Raw genomic sequence first — 19211 nt, forward strand, 5'->3', positions numbered from 1 at the left:
TAGGCTCTTTAGATCCCTGAATCAAAATAGGTACTTACAATCAAATCAGATAATCATTAAAGTGATTCCTTAAACTCTGTAGCATTGGTCAAAACATGCAATTACATCCCAACAGATATTCAGGCAAAATCCACCTCAGAATGAGTTTCAGTAAATGAAAATGCTACTTATTATTTTCTGGAATCGTTCATTTACTAGACCATGAATAAGAGTACTGTAACTATTTATCACTATAATTAGAGTTAAGTAATACTACTGACCAAGTTGTATGCTAACTGGCTCCACCCTTTCCTCCTACTTACTACCTAATGTTTCATCAATATACAGTATTTGAATCTTACATCAGTGACAATACCTGCATCTCTAACCCCTCCCTTCTGTTTATTCAATGCACCTTTTTTCTCTTAAGGTTATGTAGATAAAATGATTAATAATGTTCACTATGGATTTGGAAACATGGCTATACATTGTACCAAAACTGAGTATGTAAATAATTATATATTTATTATACTTATTATTCTTATATAATTAAAAATTTGCATTCACAGATTTTCAAACTTCTTATTTGTAAATCACTTGTTTTTTACTACAATATGGGGCTATTCTGCCTGGGCGTCCACTGAAAAGGGTATCCTTGAGATCAGTCAGACAAGCCTTATCAACAAATGGAAATTAACTAATTAATAATTTGAAAAAAAATCACATATTTTGAGAAGTTACCTACATGTGTATTGGTGGCAACAGTAATAAAAGTATTATATAACTTTTTCAATGCTACAATATCAAGGATACACGCTAAGACTAGCAGTTAAAATATGTTGTATGCTGTGCTGGTGAAAAATAAATAATAATAATAATAATACTAATAAAACGCAACATAGAATGCCATTAAGACAGTAATATAAAACTGTAATCATTATAACATGATTTGCTCCATCAGTGATACAGGCCCACTTAATCAACTTAGCTATAACCTCACAGTTTTTATATTCCACTGTTTACCAACTGTCAATAATTTTCCTTCGAGATAAACAAGAAAATAAGGACATACAAGTGGCCTGGTTACTCAAAATATATTGTGCCACATTAAGCAGAAGGAATGCTTTACCGCCTGGTCTTCTCACTGCACACATTTAGTTAATATATGCAGATGCTCTGCAGGTGTGTGAGAGCGACAATACCAAGATAGAGGAATATCCCCTTCTCCCAGGGATTGTGCAATCTTAGAGTTAGTGTAAATAATTAGCAGGTGGTGTGGGGAGTGCAGCCCCCACATGGGATGCAGGAGAGCTTTCACCCCTGCAAAAGCAATGTTTTAAAATTGCATACACCAAGGTCCTTTCATGGAGCATGAGTGGTAATGTGTTTACAATCATTTTGTTGACCTTTTGCAGTTGATGTTTCATTGGTCAACATACGGGCTACTCAACCAAAATAAGTACAGACACATATATATATATATATATATATATATATATATATATATATAGAGAGAGAGAGAGAGAGAGACGCAAACAAACCCAAACAAATTATGTATATTTGTAAGCTATTGCATACTTTACACAAAATGTAAGAAACAGCTGAATACATTAACAAAGAGTTGATGCACAGTGCATATTCAGTTGCACTTATTAAGCTTCATAACCTCCACTTAGTCTGTATCTATAGTTTGGTGAGAATGGAGTATTCAAATGCAGGGAGATAGTAGAGTCTGCACAAATTTAAATAGTTTTTATGCATATACACAAAGTAGATAATTTTATGTGCCTAACACATTTACTTTCAAACCTGGTTTCATGATTATTTTACCAGTTTTGGATAATTCATTCAACATGTTTTATTATCATAATTTTAATTTCATTTTAAAATGGAAATGTTATGTCATACTGAAAAAAAACAATAGCTTAGATCAAGTACCATGTCACCTTCAGTAAGTGGTCTTACTGAAGGAATCACATTTAAAGCTTTAAATTTTGCTGCATTGAAATGGCATCATATTAATGACTAAAATGGTGTTGCTGTATCAGGGCTGGAAATATGACAAAGACATTGTGAAATCCAGTACTTAGCTGTTTACAAATATATTTATATTTAAACTGTATCATATATATATATATATATATATATATATATATATATATATATATATATAAAATTATATGTACTAGTTGTATAATAGTATGAATAGATAGCAGCTCATTTTACTGGTCCCTTGATAATGCATGCAAAAACGGAACTTTTAGAATGTTTGATGTTTGAGAAAATTTCTCAGACTAGGACAGCCATCAATGATTGGGGATTCAGAAGTAGTGTATGACAGACGTTTGGTTAATCTTTATGATTCTGTGCATCAATCTGTTTCCTAGGAAACAGCCATGGCTGTTGGTACTATTTAAATTGCAGAAGTTCAAGTCAATCCTGTAGTTGTTTTCTAGCAACAACATATGTGGGAGTGAGGGCATAGCACTCTCATACTCTCATTGCAAATGTAGGTGTTGTCTGTGTTTTATTGCTGTGCAAAAGAATTTAATGCAGTAACACTGGGGGAAAGATTATGCATTTCCCACCTACAGAGAAGCCATGCTTTAAGAAGTTTAAATTACACAATTTCTTGCAACACATTTATAGCAATTTTTCAAAACAAGTCTTAAGTGTGATTTATTGGATATGTAAGTTTTACAAGCTAATATGAATACGAATGTGTAACTTAACAAAAAAAATACTGAAATACTGCCTCAGTTGTACATTATTATTTTGAGTAGTATCTGATGCTGAAATATATCCATGGTAGAAAAGAGCTACTTACAAAATCATTCATTAGTATTTGTCACTACTGTAGCTTTTGACATGAGTTAAATCCATGTTTATGCCATATGGTTTGTACATATTTTAGCCTTAAAAGGATTCCGGTGGCATGCACATGATAGCAGTATGATAGGTCACCCTGCAAAAGCAAAGCTAAGCTATGCATTTAATGTCTGTGCTTTTGCTCCAGACCCTGGCATTGACATATTAATACTGTATGATAAAGCTGCATGAGATGGACATTGTCATGACTTGTCCAAACAGGGCTGAATGTAAAGCCTTGACTCAAGACAGGTGGCAGACAGACTCTGCATCCTTAAGGCTTGGTTCTACAAAAAAGTACTGGCCATTAGTCCTACTACCATAAGCTGAGATACATATAGAAATTCTCCTCCCACTGCTAACAAATGATTAAAATCTCTTCCATTAGAGTCATATCTCATCATGAGGGAGAGTTTAGTACTGACTAAAAGAAACTGAGTAAAAGAAAATGAGCACCAGTTTAAGAGCCAAAGTATTTTTATCAGATCATTTTATTGCATCCTAGTAATGATCCCAGGTTTTAGGAACGTTAGTATCACAGGCTGCACTGTTTCTGAAACACCATTTAAAGGTTGATGTAGTCACTGATAATTTGCAAATCTTTTGCATCTAGAAAATGCAACACATGTGGAGCCACAAGCTTGATTAAGCTGGAGATGCATTCTTATTTTCTGTGTTTTGCTTCTAAGACTGCACTAACAGCACTGAAGATGCATCTAATAAACTTTTATGCATTTATTTATGGCAGTAAAAAATTCAAATTTTCCTGTAAAATGTGCCAAAAAGCATAAGTTACTGTTGGTTTGCAAACCTTATATAACATGGAAGGCGGCAACTATATCTAGTAAAAAATAAATTTGGAGATCAAAGAAGATCTAAAAGATCAAATGAGTATTCTTCAAAAACAAGTGCAGAAGTAAATCAAACTCTCAAAGCAAAAAGTTTATTTTTCTGCATTGTAAGAGCAGCATTATGTTATCATACTGTTAAATTCATTTTTTGTAGGCCATAATCTGGCACTACATTGTGCAAGGGTGAAGACAAATCTCAAACTGGGTACGAATGATGTTATAGCAAGAAAACAGCTTAATGTGAGCATCCTTTTCAGCCTTCATTTAATGCAATTTAAAACCTGCCATGCAAAGCACATTTGCAAAATTTTGCATCAGATTTTTTTCTTGTTTGTTTCTGCACATACCTAGGGTCTGAAACATTTATCTATAATGGTAATAACATTCTAGTTAGTTGCTTGAAAAATGGAAATCAAATTGAAGCCTCAATTTCTACATGATGGAAGGCACCTGTGGGTGTTAATTCAGGGCTGCTGGTCCTGGCAGTCTCTGTACAGACTGAGGCAGTAGGATATGTATAGCATTTCAATACAATGATGTAGGAAATGTCTTTGACATGGCCCATGAATGCCTATTTTTGTTTAAGCTAGCTAATATGGACTACTGCAGTCTTATCCTTACATGTTTCCGAAACTGTTTGGCAAAAAAAAATGTACACTCTCCAGTGCTGTACTGAGACATCATAATCAGAAATGATAACAGGAGTATCTCACTAATCTAGTTCTTGTCATTGTAAATTGCACATTTTAGTATAGAACAAGAGTAAGAACAATACTTTACGTAGAAGATTAGTGTCATATACATGCTAATTGTACTAAAACTACACAACAGGAAATGCAGAACCCTTTTACTGTGCTTCAGCATTGTTTTCATAGGGAAGGCCTTGTATTAAACTCTCAAATAGCAAAAAAAAATGTATGTATTATGTATTTCTGAAAAATATGGCAAAATATCTGAAATTGTAAGAGTATTCTTGAATGGCATTATGCTGAGGCACTGAGATTTTTATTTTACATTAAAGTCTGGGTTTTTACTAGTCGTGGTGGTTTTATATATTTTCTTCTGTTTTTGTGTTTTTTTTATTTTTTAAATAATCCATAAATGTCTGAACAATCTTACTGTACTTTTGTTGAAAAAGGCAGACCATATGTGTTCCTTACAAAGGATGCTTTTCTCCCCATGGACCTCCTCCAAAATAAATTCTTGAATTGTATTTCAACTTTCTCATAACAGTTCGGTTCATTTATAATCTTAGTAAATGAACATGCAGTCATATGGTTTGCAGAAAAGTTAAAATAATTCATCTCTGAATGGAATGCCGTAAGGTTTTCAATCTGTAACATACTGATTTTGTAACAGGGTGTGAGCTATGTGATATTAGGAGTTAGGACAATCTTCAGTAAAGTGTTCATGTGGAAACAGCTCCAATGTGCTCTACTATCATGAAATGTATACTTTAAATAATTTCTTTGTAGATCTAACATGGTGTCATAAGTAAAGGTACTTCACTTACACTGGAAACTCATTTTTTTGTTTTGACTTTGACTTTGGTGCTTACTGTATGATTCTGCCACATTTACAGCATTGATTGATTGATTGATTGATTGATTGATTGATTGATTGATTGATTGATTGACATTTGATTACCAGGGAAGTCCAACTGGGTAAGAGCCCATTTTCTGAGGAGGCCAGGGGAGAAAATCTCCAAAGTATTACAAAACATTCTAAGATCAATAATTGTACAATCTTCAAAAGTAATACAAAAAGTCTACAATTTAAATAATTATATCAAATAAGACATAACATGAAAACATTGGTTAAGAATAGATACAAGTTATGATTTAATATTTATAGACATTTTAGCCATTTTCTAGAGAAATTAAAGGTACCATAGTATAATACCAAGAGGAATTGCAACATGAAGTGAGAGAAATGCAGGCTTATGGGATATTTAGAAAGAAAGCTGGGGGACAGAAACTGATAGAAGTACGGACATGAGTGAAGAAGGGAGAGTAAGGAGGTGTAAGGTATGAATAGGTATGTGTTCACATTTAGACATAAGGTTTATCCTGGTGGTGTTGAGCAAGAACAGCGACAGCTTTTGACTAGGAAGTCTTTCAGAGTGGTTTTGAAGGATGGAAGGGAAGGTTTTGACCTGATAGATACAGCTAAGGATTTCCAGGCCTTATCAACATGGTATGAGTATAGACAATGCCCAGCAGATTTGATAGATTTGTGGATAGACAGGAGTCTTTGGTCATTAGATTATAATGAGAAACTGAGAACATAGTTGTGTAAAATATTATTCAGTGCTGGACAAGCAGACGGATGCTGGATAATTTTATAGGTGATAACAGAAGCTGTCTGTATGTCAGTTGATGGGGTAGTTCTAACCAATTTAGGCTTTTCAGTGATGCACAGTGGTGGGTTCTAAAATGGGTATTTGCTGCAAATTTAGCAACTTTGTTATAGAATTGTTCAAGTTTTGATTTTTGTGATTCCTTTAGTTAGTAAGGATAGGAGCACCATAAAGAAGTGTGGAGACGAGATAAGTAGAGGCAAGTGTAGTTTTAGTTGTGTCGTTGAGAAAATTTCTAGTTTTTGATGAGTTTTTCTTATGCAATTTTGTATATTCAGGTTGAATGTAAGACAATCATCCATTATCATCCCTAATAATTCTCTACAACAACTGACTTCAGTGGTTGTATGATCAAGAGAGAAATATAAATTTTGTTTTTTTTTTGTGAGAGAGAGAGATTTGAGGGGTAAAAGTAATAGTTTTTATTTTTTTAGGGTTGAACAAGAGTTCTGAGTTACAAAGCCATATTTCAGTGCCTTATAAAGCTTCCTGGGTAGTTTTTGGACGTGTGCCATGTTGTCAGATGTACAAATGAATATGGAATCATCTGTATACTCTATTAGGGAGACCTGTAGTGTGGATGTGTAGAGGGTCTTGGTGAGAATGGTAAACAGGAGGGGACCAAAGATAGAGCCTTGTGGTACACCGTTGGTGACTAGAATGTATGGTGAGAGGGTGGAGTGCCATTTTACTAACTGATACCTATTACAAGCTGTCTTAGGCCCTAGAAAGTATTTTATCAGGAATTTGATGAAGCTATACCAGAATTAATACTGAGCAGGATTTGTCTTGATTCTGTTAAGTCTGTCATTAGTTTCATTTTTCATATTGACACCATTTTTATTAAACAAATCACATCATAATTAAGTCAAGTTGGTCTAGTTTCTCTTTTTTTTTTCTTGATTCACTGAATCACCATTGTATTTCTACTTTGTTTCTTCAGATTTTGGTAAGAGGTGACAAGCATATAACCAACAACATCCTTCAGAATGCAGGGAAATCTCTGTGAAAATTGGAAGTACAAGTTTAGTGTTTTGAGCCTGGAACAACACTGAAAATGTCTAGCATGCCACATTTATTCATGTCACAGGTAAAAAAGCAATCAAGAAATTTAAATATTTTATATGCGGTGGTGGTGCTGTGGTAGCGTTGTCGCCTCACAGTTAGACGTTGCCCGTTCGATTCTCAGTTAGAGCACCTTCTGTGTAGGGACATGTGTGAATGGGCATTCCTTCGTTGTAGGTTGTGTGTTAGGCCCGGCAAGCCAGTATGTAAAAAATCTACTGCTAATCATTAGCGGATCGGAGTTCCACTGTGGCGACCCCTAATCGGGAAAGACACAAACAAATTTATACAGATGATGAAAGAGACAAAATTGCACTTTTAAAAACCAAACTACAGGCACACAATTACATTAAGCTAAGAAGTATCTACTGTAGAAGCTACTTGAATGTTCAAGACTCAGAACAGTGAGGGGAAAAATGTTGATCTCAAAAGTATATAGAAGTATGCAAACGTCACGACTGCCCATATATTACAGTATTCATTTTTCTCCAAGATACAGTGATCTTTGGAGTTTATATATTCAAGTAGTAGGCATGTGGTAAGCACAGGTACCTCTATATCAGAAAGCCCATGGGTGGCAAGCCCATCCTAAGAATGCTTTAAATAGTATTATACTAAGTTCTGATATTCACTATTTACCTTATCACATTGCTGTGATTGTGATTAAAGTTCTAGGACTCAAAATTATGAATCTTGGACTTCTGCCATGGAGTCATCTACCATATGTGATTCATTTAGTTTTTAATGGAAATCAACAGTTTCATGAGAAAATAGATGATTACATCACTGAACCTAGCCATAAAGCAAAAGACTAAAATGGTAAACTTGTTTGATTCACTTACAGGAGATAGAATTGTTTGTCAAATCAGAAGTGATCAGTTAAAGGAATACTTAGATAAACTGATTTAACATTGGAGAAAGTCATAGGGCCGGATTCACGATGGCTTGTATGGAGTCTAAGAGTAGAGTAAGACTCCATGCAGCCATCATGTCCGACGAGTGATCCAGGAACAGCCTGCAGGGGCGTGCAAGAGAGCTCCTAAAATGGCTCTTACACAGACAGGGCTGGGATATGCAAATTACCTCAATTGCAGGCGAAAGGCATGCAAATGAGGTAGATTTGCGATTCAGGAAACCCGAACCTGTCCGAGTAAGAGCAGTGTTATTTGTAGAAATGTACTCAGTTGACAACTGAGTACCATTCTGCAAATAGCAAAACGGAGCTGTGACAGCTCCAAATAAAGGTTTTATCCAGTGCAGGAAGCATGCCAATGGCCAAATATACAGCCATTGGCAATGTTTCCTGATGCAATATGAAAAAAAAATATTTTTTTCTCCGATTTCTGATGTTTAAGCGTAGCGCAGCGCTGTGGAAATGGGCTGTGCTCTAAAACCCAGAAAACTAAAAATTAAAACCCACAAATGTGGATCTTATGTAAATTGTTAATGTACAATGCAAGGGAATGGCAGGCTGAAGACAACATGGCCACCGAGTAGAGGTTGCTAAGGGGGGAAACTCAGTCTAAGAGATATAACCAAGCATTAGTAGGCAATCCTATGCAAAGGAGGGTTAGGATAGTGAATCGCAAGTTTACATAGCAAATGAGCGCAGTTAGTGGAGTGTAGGAGTAGGATAAGGGGAGTAACAGGGTAGAAGATAGGTAACATCACGAGTGGGGTATGTATGAAAGAAGTGAAGCTCATTGGAGCAGAGTGGCATGTGTCAGCTGTCATTTACACATCATGGAAAGAGGTGTGTCAACAGGTAGGCTAGGTAAAGACAAGAAATGGAAGGTGTATGCCGTGGATAACACCAAAGTTTCTTGCTGAGCGGGTATGCACGCGTGTGCATGCCGGTAAACCCGAGTAAGACAGAGTGTGCGCGTGTAAGCGTGAGTGTGCACGTTTAAGCCTGAGTAAGCATGTATAAGGCTGTTTAAAGAGTTGTAAGCACGTTTGCACTGGTGTGCACACATTTTAACCCGAATAAGCAAGTTTTAGTGCGTGTAAGCATGTGTGCGCGCGTGTGAGCTGCTGTGAGCGTGTTTGCACTTGTGTGCCCGGCGCTGCCCCCCGAGGAAACAGAAAGGAAAAAGGAAGCACAACAAATAGTAGGAAGCTACCAGGGAGTACTAGCAGAGCTAGCAGGTGAAAACAATCAGAATCAGGCAATTACACAGGCAGTACACTAGCCCAGCCCAGCCTAGCACTTAAAACTCTGCAAACAACAGTCCATTATGTTTCTCACAACAGACACTGCAGTAAGCTAATAGAAGTGAAAACTGAAAAAGCTTTACTGAGACAAAGAAATGTTAGGGGCTGCCATTGCTGTTATAAGGCAACATATGCAACATGCTGAGGGTGGTGACAATGGAAATGCTGCTGGACAACCCACAGTGAGAAGACAGAGAAGAGTGTACAGGCCCAGGGTAACCTACCAAGGGCTACATGAGCTGGAAATAGTGGAGCACTATAGAGTGGACAGAGACCTCCTGCAGCAAATTGTTGAGCTGTGCAGGCCACGCCTCACACACAGAACCAACAGAGGGGAACCCATCCCAGTGGAAACCAAGGTATGTGTTGGCCTACGAATATTAGCAACAGGTACCTTCCAGAGACCAACTGGTGATATCATGGGGATATCACAGGCATCAGCATCCAGGGTACTGCACCAGTTCCTGGATGCCATGTCAGCACATAGTGATCATGTATATTTCCCCAATTCCCGTGAGGTATTGGCCAGCAATATGCGTCTCTTCTAGCAAATAGCGGAATACCCTGAGGTAGTGGGTGCAATAGACTGGATGCACATATGCATCAAAGCACCAGCTGGCGAGTGGGGTAGGGTCTACTTCAACCGCAAGGGCTTCCCCTCCATCAACTGCCAGGTCATGTGTGATGCCCAGGGCATAATACTGAATGTGTGTGCTGGCCACCCTGGAAGCTACCATGATTCCCATATCTGGCATCTGACACAGCTGTACCAGACATTTGTCAATCAGGACATCCCACATGGTCACCTAGTGGGGGATGCTGGCTATGCACTGGAGCCATGGCTGATGACACCCATCAGAAATGCACACACACCTGAACAGGAACGCCATAATGAGGCACACGCACAAACACGTAATGCAATCGAGCGAGTGTTTGGGCTGCTCAAGTCACGGTTCCGGTGCCTGGACACATCTGGTGGAGCCTTGCAGTACTCACCAACTACATGTACCCAAATTGTCATGGTATGTGCTATGCTACATAATATGATCCTGCAAAAACAGCCTCAGCAGGACCAGCATAGGCCTAGGCCAAAAAGCCCCCCACCATTGCCAAGGCCATCACAGGCAGAGTGTGACTCAGAAGAGGAACAACCTGATCCTGCCCCAGTAGGCAGAAGGAGGCGTGCCCAGTATGCTTTGGCCTTGGCAAAGAGGCAACGCATAGCACATACACTGGCTCAGTAGGAACTCTGGAAATGATACCTCGCTCTGACTTGCACATATAGTAAAAGGGATGCCTAAGTTGACACTACCTGCTTTCAAACATGTACAGGGAGTGTAGTATGTGCATCTGACATAGGCAGCCCTGCAGCACCACCTGAGGCATGATTGCCATGTGTTAAGCAATATAAAGCAGTGCTCAACAGCATTTACCACCATGTAGTATATGCAAACAAAATCGCACACACCAACTAGCACAACTGTGGTCAATGTTGAGTAATATTGGCCAATGTCCAGCAATGTTGGTGAATATTGAGCAATGTTGGACAAGCCTGGTCTAAGTAGGGCATAGCTGAACAAAAGCCAACATGCTCATATTTGCTTAACTGGCCCTTAAGCAGTCTGGTCTGCTCAGTATGAAAATATAAAGCAGTGATGGGCTTTGAACCCAGGATACTGTGCACTATAGTTAAAGTACTGAACCACTAAACCATGACAGTATTGCAGTGGGCAGCCTGTATGAAGGAATGTTGATAAGTCTATGCAAAGTATCTCATGGAAACCCTGCAGGCACAGCATAATCTCTGTGGAGTTATGACACAAAGGTGAGTCCTGCAGTAAGAACAGAACCTGACTTCCAACACACACAGTATAAATGTTAATATTGGTCATGTTCACACACATCAACAAATGTAGTGGACCTCAGATAACAACATACTGAAAGGTCACACTGGGCATGCTCACACACTTGAATAAATGAGACACATGTCAGGCAACAAAACATGGAAAGCCTGAACTGGGCATGCTCACACACTTAGGCCATGTCTGAGTACAGCAGTGGGCCACGCATATCTGGCAGTTGCATGTGTTAACCCAGGAACCTCTCACTATCCAGCAATCTGCCCTGTGCACACAGTTATATGACAACAGACACATATATAATATAGTGGAACCCTGTCATAAGCAAATATGGTCTGCAGATATTGAAGTTGTTCATAGAAACTGGTAAAGCAAAGACGATAAAGACCTGCAAACAATATCAGCAATAAACATTGTGCATCCCGAACATTAGCATAGGTTCAGAGGTCGATACTAGGCTATTTGTCCTAGGGCATGTACAAGCCTAGCCAGAGTGTGTTTGGCATTCGCAACCCTGTCAGATTACTACACTGTGCATGTGAATAGTAGGTCACACAAGATAGCCATTGTACGTTTAGGCTAGTGTGCCTCTGTCTAGCAGGGACACAGAAGATATCCCAGGGGTAAACATACGATCACCCATACAGTTGTCAAGATGTCTCCTGTAGGTGGTCAGTGGGTGGCTCTGCCTATGTGAAACTGGAATTACAATCTGGAGTGAGTGGAGCCTCTGGGATAAGAATATGTCCCTCCAGCATGTCCTATTAACATCTGTGCTGAGGTATATGTCCCTGGAGTGTGTAGCTCCAAGGGAGTCAGATATCCTGAGGTGGAGCATGTCCAGTAATTCTGGGTTGGGTATATCTGTAAACAACAGGCACACATCATATCCGAGTAGGTGGTAAGCGACTGAGTAGAGCTGGAGTTACTGCATCCGAACTGTGCAGGGCATCCATGTGAGTCCCTAGATCTGCTTGGTGAGAAACTTCTGTGGTCAGTACAGTTGCTGCAGGTGTCGGGTAAGGTACACGCCAAATGTGGCATTGTAACCAAGCATGGTTGTGATGAGTATAGGGTCACAATGACCTCACTCGATCTAGATGTGAAACCATATGGGATAAGGTGGCCTATATAGAAGGTCTGTCCAACCACTTTGGCAACGTGAATGCCAAAGGCGACAGTACAAACAAGTCATGTCCCCAAACCCCTTACAACTCCTACCATATGTAATGGAGTACTACCTATGTGGTAATGTGTGGGCATGTTATTCCCAAAGGGGATGACTATGCAACTAATGGCATTTAGCTGTAGGCCATGGCTTAGGCACCAGTCATCCATCTCTGTGAGACCCTGTTTGAGTATGCATGTGGCAGCTGGAGAGTTGATTATGGCACCCAGTTTGCAGTCAAGTGCGAACATGGTCAGCCATATTCCCCTGTGGTAGCCTGTACGTCAGACAAATATATACTGAACAAGAGAGGTCCCAGGACCGAGCCGTGTGGGATGCCACGTGTAGCTGGTGTATAGTCAGACATGGCACCTGCAATTCTGACCATGTGGGTGCTATCCCTGATCCAGGTAACAATCCATCGTGTGAGATATGTGTCCATATTGACGCTGGTGACGCTATGCATAATGGCCCAGTGGGTTATTGTGCTGAAGGGTTTTGCAAGGTTCAGGTAGGCTGTGTGGACAACCATCCCTATGTCGATGGACCTGTTAACTGTTTAAAGAATACAAACAGGTTCAAGAGGCAAGATCTGCCCACAACAATGCTGAAATGTGTAGGACACAGTGTCTGCAGGTTCCCGATGTCTATGTGTATGAGTCGCATGACAATACGCTCCATAGCTTTGCAGAACAGGCTAGTTAGGCTTACAGGGCAATATTGTCTGTGGTCCGTTGTGGCGCCAACTCTATGGAGTGGGACCACTGTTGCTGTATGCCATTCCTTGGGTACATATCCTGTAGTAACTCTGATATTGAACAGTGATGTAATGTGAGGGTTACGTCTGTCATGAAGCTCGTGTAAGATGCAGGCCGGGACACCATCTGGTCCCATTGATGCAGTGATGTACGCTTTGGGGAGGGCAGCTCTCATCTGTTACTGTGTGATGTCAGGGAGGTTACACTCTGTTGGGATGGATAGTTGCTCCTTAGGGGGGATGGGGGGGAGACATCTGCACTGAACCTGTTTGCCAGGATGTTGGCAATGCCAGTGGGTTCAGGGTAAGTTTAGTCAGTATGCAGTAACTCACAGCATATCAGTGAGTGTCCACCCAGGTTCCTGACATAACTGAAAAAGGCCGTGTGATAGTCTTACGTGTCTGGTGCAATTGTCCGGTAGAAGCGGCCCTTAGAAAAGTTCATGAGTGATCGTAGCTGCCTGCTAGTACAGATCACAGATGCCTTCCCCATCTGGGATTGTGCTCTATCATGTAGTAGCTTCCTGCTGATGTTGTACAGCTTATTAATGGCTGGGGTCTACCAGACAGGTCCCCTGCCATTGGAGGAGTGAGTCATGTTGTCATTTGGGATAGCTCAATCCATGCAGTCCACTAGGTGTCCATAGAATGTGTATGTAAAGGATTCATCAGTCTGAGCCATATTTGCCACTGTCTCAGGGTCTCTGAAGGATACCACCTTGCTTTGGTGAAGTGAGACATTGGCTCATGAGAAGTTCACCAAGATTACCCAGGATGGGTGTGTGGAGGGTATATGTATGTCCAGTGAGATACATGTATGTTCTGACCTTACCAATGAGGGGTATATCGCTGGTGTGGAACATAGAGTCCCCATGTTGGTGATGATCAGGTCCAATATGTATTCCCACTTGTGGCTTTGCTGACTGGTTGTGACACAGCATATGAGTCTACAAATTGTAGCGACTGTTGGGCGAGGGTTTTGGGGCTTGTGTAGTATCCCCAGTCAATATTTGTGCATTTGAAGTCACCCAATATAATGGTGTTTGTGGAGATCTTCATATTCTCCATAGTTCCCATGAAAGCCGACTGTTGTTCCTGAGTTTGGGAGGGTGGTCTGTAGCAAGCAACAAACTGAAAGGCAGTTTTGCACAATGGTAGTTGTATATGTATGGTCTGTGATGCTTTGTGCAGGGCTACTAACCCAGAGGTGTGTGTATCTGTGATGTATATGGATACTCCCCCTAGTTGTGTTGTCTGTTCCAAGTCTTGTGGTCATAAAGCATGGTATGAAACATAACCTGGTAGTGCTGGCGTGCATAAGTGAGCCTGAACCAGATGTCTGTTAGTGCACAAATATCGCTATCCTTCATACTGAGGAGAGTCCTGAGTGGCCGCAATAAGAGGGTAACACATCTGGTGTTGAGCAGCATTACCCTTAGTTTCATTTAACCTGTAATGTCTATGGAGGTGGGTTTGTATTTTGAGCCCTGCTTAAAAAAGGCACTATGGTGGTAGCAAGATCCTTAGCCAGCATTTGAAGGTCCAAGGGTGACAGGTGCAAGCTGTCCATATTGAAGCTACGTGGCATGTCGAGCATGTCACCACAGGCTGACAGACACTGTATCCCCCATGAATGACACCAATCTGTTAGCCAACTGTTAAACGTGATATGTTTGTCTGTATACTGTGATATCATAATTGGTGGGTGTAAGATGCTAGACAAGGTCAGGGTCATACTGGTCTGGGCTACATGATCAGAGTGTTCCTCCATGTATCATGTCATGTGGTCCAGGGAGTAACATCTGAGGTTTTACGCACCAGCATGGACAATGATGGTGCCAGTCCTGTACTTGCTTTGGAGTGACCTGACTGCATGTGTTATGTGGCAGATCCTGGCACCCGACAGACAGCCCAAAGTGACTATTCCCTTGTTTGGGCTGGTGAGTGGTACGTCAGTGTGTCTGACAATAAGTGTCGCCTATTACAAGTGTATTAGGTGTGTTGTTTAGCCCGAAGGGCAGTGACTGTGTGGCACACTGACATTGTGAACTATGTGATATGTGGGTATTGTAGTGGGGTAGCAGCTGTGTGTGTGTCTGCTTTGGAGGTCTCTGCTGCTTAGGCAGAGTTCATTTACAGCATCCGAGTATGTCTATGTGTGATAATGTGGTTTGAGTGCTGTCGCTAGAGGATATGTGAGACTGATATGTGGTGTGTGTGGTTACCTTCAGCACCTGATAGACTGTGCCAGTCATGGGTTGAGAGAGTTCAGTACCCTGTATGTCTATATAGGTGCATCTCACACATATATCTGAGTGTGTCGGGAGGAGGAGAGGGTTGTCTGTGTACATGAGGCAGATGTGACATTGTGTCAACATCACAATATTCACTAGCTGGACTGAAGAGTACACACAAAACCGACCCCTGGACATGCCAGGATATTATGATGACATACTCTGTAGCCTGATCACAAAGGATCAGCAGGGTGTTAAGTGTGTAAAAGAGTATAACAGGGATTAGTGCTCAGGTTCGTTTGTGTTTTGTAAAGAGTAGCCGAGAAGGAGTCCAGACTGAATCATGACACCTCCTTCAGCTATATCATATATAGCAATGTACACCCATATATGTCCAGAGTCAGGGCCAACTGTACCTGACTGACAATGCCGACATCCTGACAGACAGGCCCATATATACATACCCACCTCCCACTGACGATAGTCCATATCATCATACCAGGAGATATCACGTGTAGAATGAATGTGCAGCTACCCCCAATGCCAAAAGCATGGCAGCAAGTGGAATACATTGATTCCCAATATGTGTCATGCATAAACTACAGAGCAAACAGATCCTGCACCTGAACAGTCAGCTGAGCCTCACCCCCTAAACAGGATGTGGAACCGTTGAATGTGTTACAGCAAAATATGGCACTCCCCACAAGTGTTGTTGCACAACACACCTTGGGAAGTACAGTCCAGTACACCTATGAAGTCTGATCTGCAAGGTCATGGAGTCCATCATGGTTGAAGTCATAAATAGAGCTATTGGAAGCTGACATACACACAACCCTACCAACTGTGGTATGTTCATGTTCGAATCATGGTTCCCAAACATGCTAGACTGTTTGCAAGGCAGCCACCCAGGACATACATCACTGAACACAGCTACACATGTCTCACATAGACTTTGAATAGCCCTTCATCAACATCCCAGACACATGTTGTATCCACAAAACCAACAAGCTGTGCATAAATATGTGTTGACATATGAAGGAATGTCAATGTGTCCACAGATAGATCACACAATGTAAGGATTACGAGGTCCTGTTCAAGCTGTTGACACCTGCTGACCCACATGGACCATTCCTGGAATGGCATAAAACAAAGTGTACACACATCAACATGTCCAGTCTGATGATGTCACCATTGTATAAATACAGCAGGAAAAGGAAATCCAGCCAGTAAAGCAAATAGTGCGCCGTGTTAATGCGTCTCTCTCTCTCTCTAGAATCATAACATAGTTAGGTAGGGGTTGGAATCCTGCAAATGCTGACTGTGTGGGGGGGTATGTGTGTAGTTTGTTTTGAAAGGAGTGCCCTTTTTGGAGACTGGGAAAACTCACTAAAAGAGGTACATTCCTCTTTGGAAAGTTTGATGATGTCACCATCCTACAAATACAGCAGGAGAAGGGAAACCAGCCAGTAAAGCAAATAGTGCACTGTGTTAATGCGTTTCTTATTAGTATCATAACATAGTTAGGTAGGGGTTTGAATCCTGCAAACACTGACTGTGTGTAGGGGGGGATGTGTGTATGTGTACAGTTTCCTTTGAAAGGAGTGTCCTTTTTGGAGACTGGGAAAACTCACTAAAAGAGGTACATTCCTCTTTGGAAAGTCTGATGATGTCACCATCCTACAAATATAGCAGGAGAAGAGAAACCAGCCAGTAAAGCAAATAGCGCGCCGTATTAATTCATCTCTCTCTAGTATCATAACATCATTAAGTAGTGGTTTGAATCCTACAAACACTAACAGTGTGTGGTGGGGGGGTGTTTGTGTGCAATTTCCTTTGAAAGGGGTGCCCTTTTTTGGAGACTGGGAAAACTCACTAAAAGAGGTACATTCCTCTTTGGAAAGTCTGATGATGTCACCATCCTACAAATACAGACAGATAGGGGAACCTAGCCAGTAAAGCAAATAGCACGCCGTGTTAATGCATCTCTCACTAGTATTATAATGTAGTTAGGTAGGGGTTTGAATCCTGCAAACACTGACAGTGTGTACGTCACTGTTGGTCAATGCGGTGTGGGTTTTGGTTTTACTATGGTAGGACATATTATGATTAAAACAGTAAGTGCATTGCACTCATCAGGTATCTGCGTGGCAAATATATATGTGTACATGTCCCCTCAATCAGTACATAGGTGTGAAGCCTGCATACCACATGAATACATCTGTTTCCATTGACAGGTTGTGCCGCTGCTTCTCAGATCATAGGTCACATATGTAGGTATGTGACAAGGCTGTCCACTGTTGTGATCTGTGGCCAATGTCATCTGTGCCACACACACCCATGACAGTTACTAAAGAGTAGTGTGAGTGAGGGTATATGCCTGGGGTATATGTCAGACATGTTCATACACAACAATGACTGGCAACAATGGACAGTCTGTATAGGTGTACAACTGCCTTGTGGATATGCATTCAGGCCTCTAATGTCTTATGTGATACACCGAGGGACTCCACAATACCTATGGATATGTGGATGCCAAGGGACACATGACATAACATGAGGCTGTATGTACACATTGGTACCCAACATACATGTTGAGGTCTACCATCGATGTGGTACTGATGGGATAGAATGTATAGTAAATGTGGATGACTATGCCATAGCCGGCTTACTGCTATATAGCATGTATCAGACAACATGTCTGTATGATACCCTTGTGTAGGATATGCGTCCCATCCAGGGAATGCATTGTAGGCCAATGCATGCATTTCCAGATGTGGATGGACACATCCCTAGTGTGTTTGCATGTACCTAAGGGGGCTATATGCCAAACAGGTGTGGTCCCAGGAATGGGTGGCAGTCAATACCACTGGTTAGTGTTAGAGTATAGTACTGGAAGGATCCAACTGTTACTGAGTTCCCTACAACTGTGTGTCAATTGTCAGGACATCATCCAATGATTGCATATAGTCATGCTGTTGAGGTTGTGTATACTACCAGACCACAAATCATTGACAGATAGTAACAGTATCACCCACAGCATAGTGTCAACCCATGTCATACACACATGTGGACCCATGCTAGTACATAAGTGTAGTAGAATGCATACTGGCCATTGAAAGTTACTATGAGATGTTAACAATGTGTACAACAGGATATGCCACACATCCCATGTGTCCACCATGCACGTACATGCAGACAGTGTGCACCCACCATGTTCACAGATGTACACTTGCTAATTTGTACTGCACACATCAAACACTTACTGTCCACTCACTAACACATGCTGGCAACACATTACACTTCAGCCAAGTGGCACATGGGTGGACAATACATACTCAGACCTAACAGTGGTGTAAACAATGCTACATTGACAATCAGAGCTTTGATGCATAATGCCTGCTCAGACATACCTACAAGGATGTCATTACACTTTCCTGTTGACAACTTGCTAATATTGCTACACTGCTATAATGTCACCCTGTGCATCAGCACCATGTTAGCCTGTTCCTGCATCAATGTTACAGATGACAGGAGGCGACACAGGTATCATCATATGCACAGCGTATGTTGTTGTTTGCCAGTGCCTGACATTGACCCATCCAATTGACATGTCTGTGTGTTTGTGTGTGTGTGTGTGTGTGTGTGTGTGTGTGTGTGTGTGTGTGTGTGTGTGCGTGTGTGAGGGGCAACAGTACAACATGGGCCAACGTTGATGTAATGTGTGTGTGTATGTGTGAGCCCTAGTTGTTTGGTTAATGTGTGTGTCTGCATGCGCACAGCTCCACCATGTGGCTGCCATATATGGTACTTTGTGGGACAGCCACAGACTGTACCTGCTAGGCTGTACAGATCACTGC

Source organism: Protopterus annectens, chromosome 3.part0, assembly GCF_019279795.1.
Source record: "Protopterus annectens isolate FY-2018-M chromosome 3.part0, PAN1.0, whole genome shotgun sequence".
Lineage (NCBI taxonomy): Eukaryota > Metazoa > Chordata > Ceratodontiformes > Protopteridae > Protopterus > Protopterus annectens.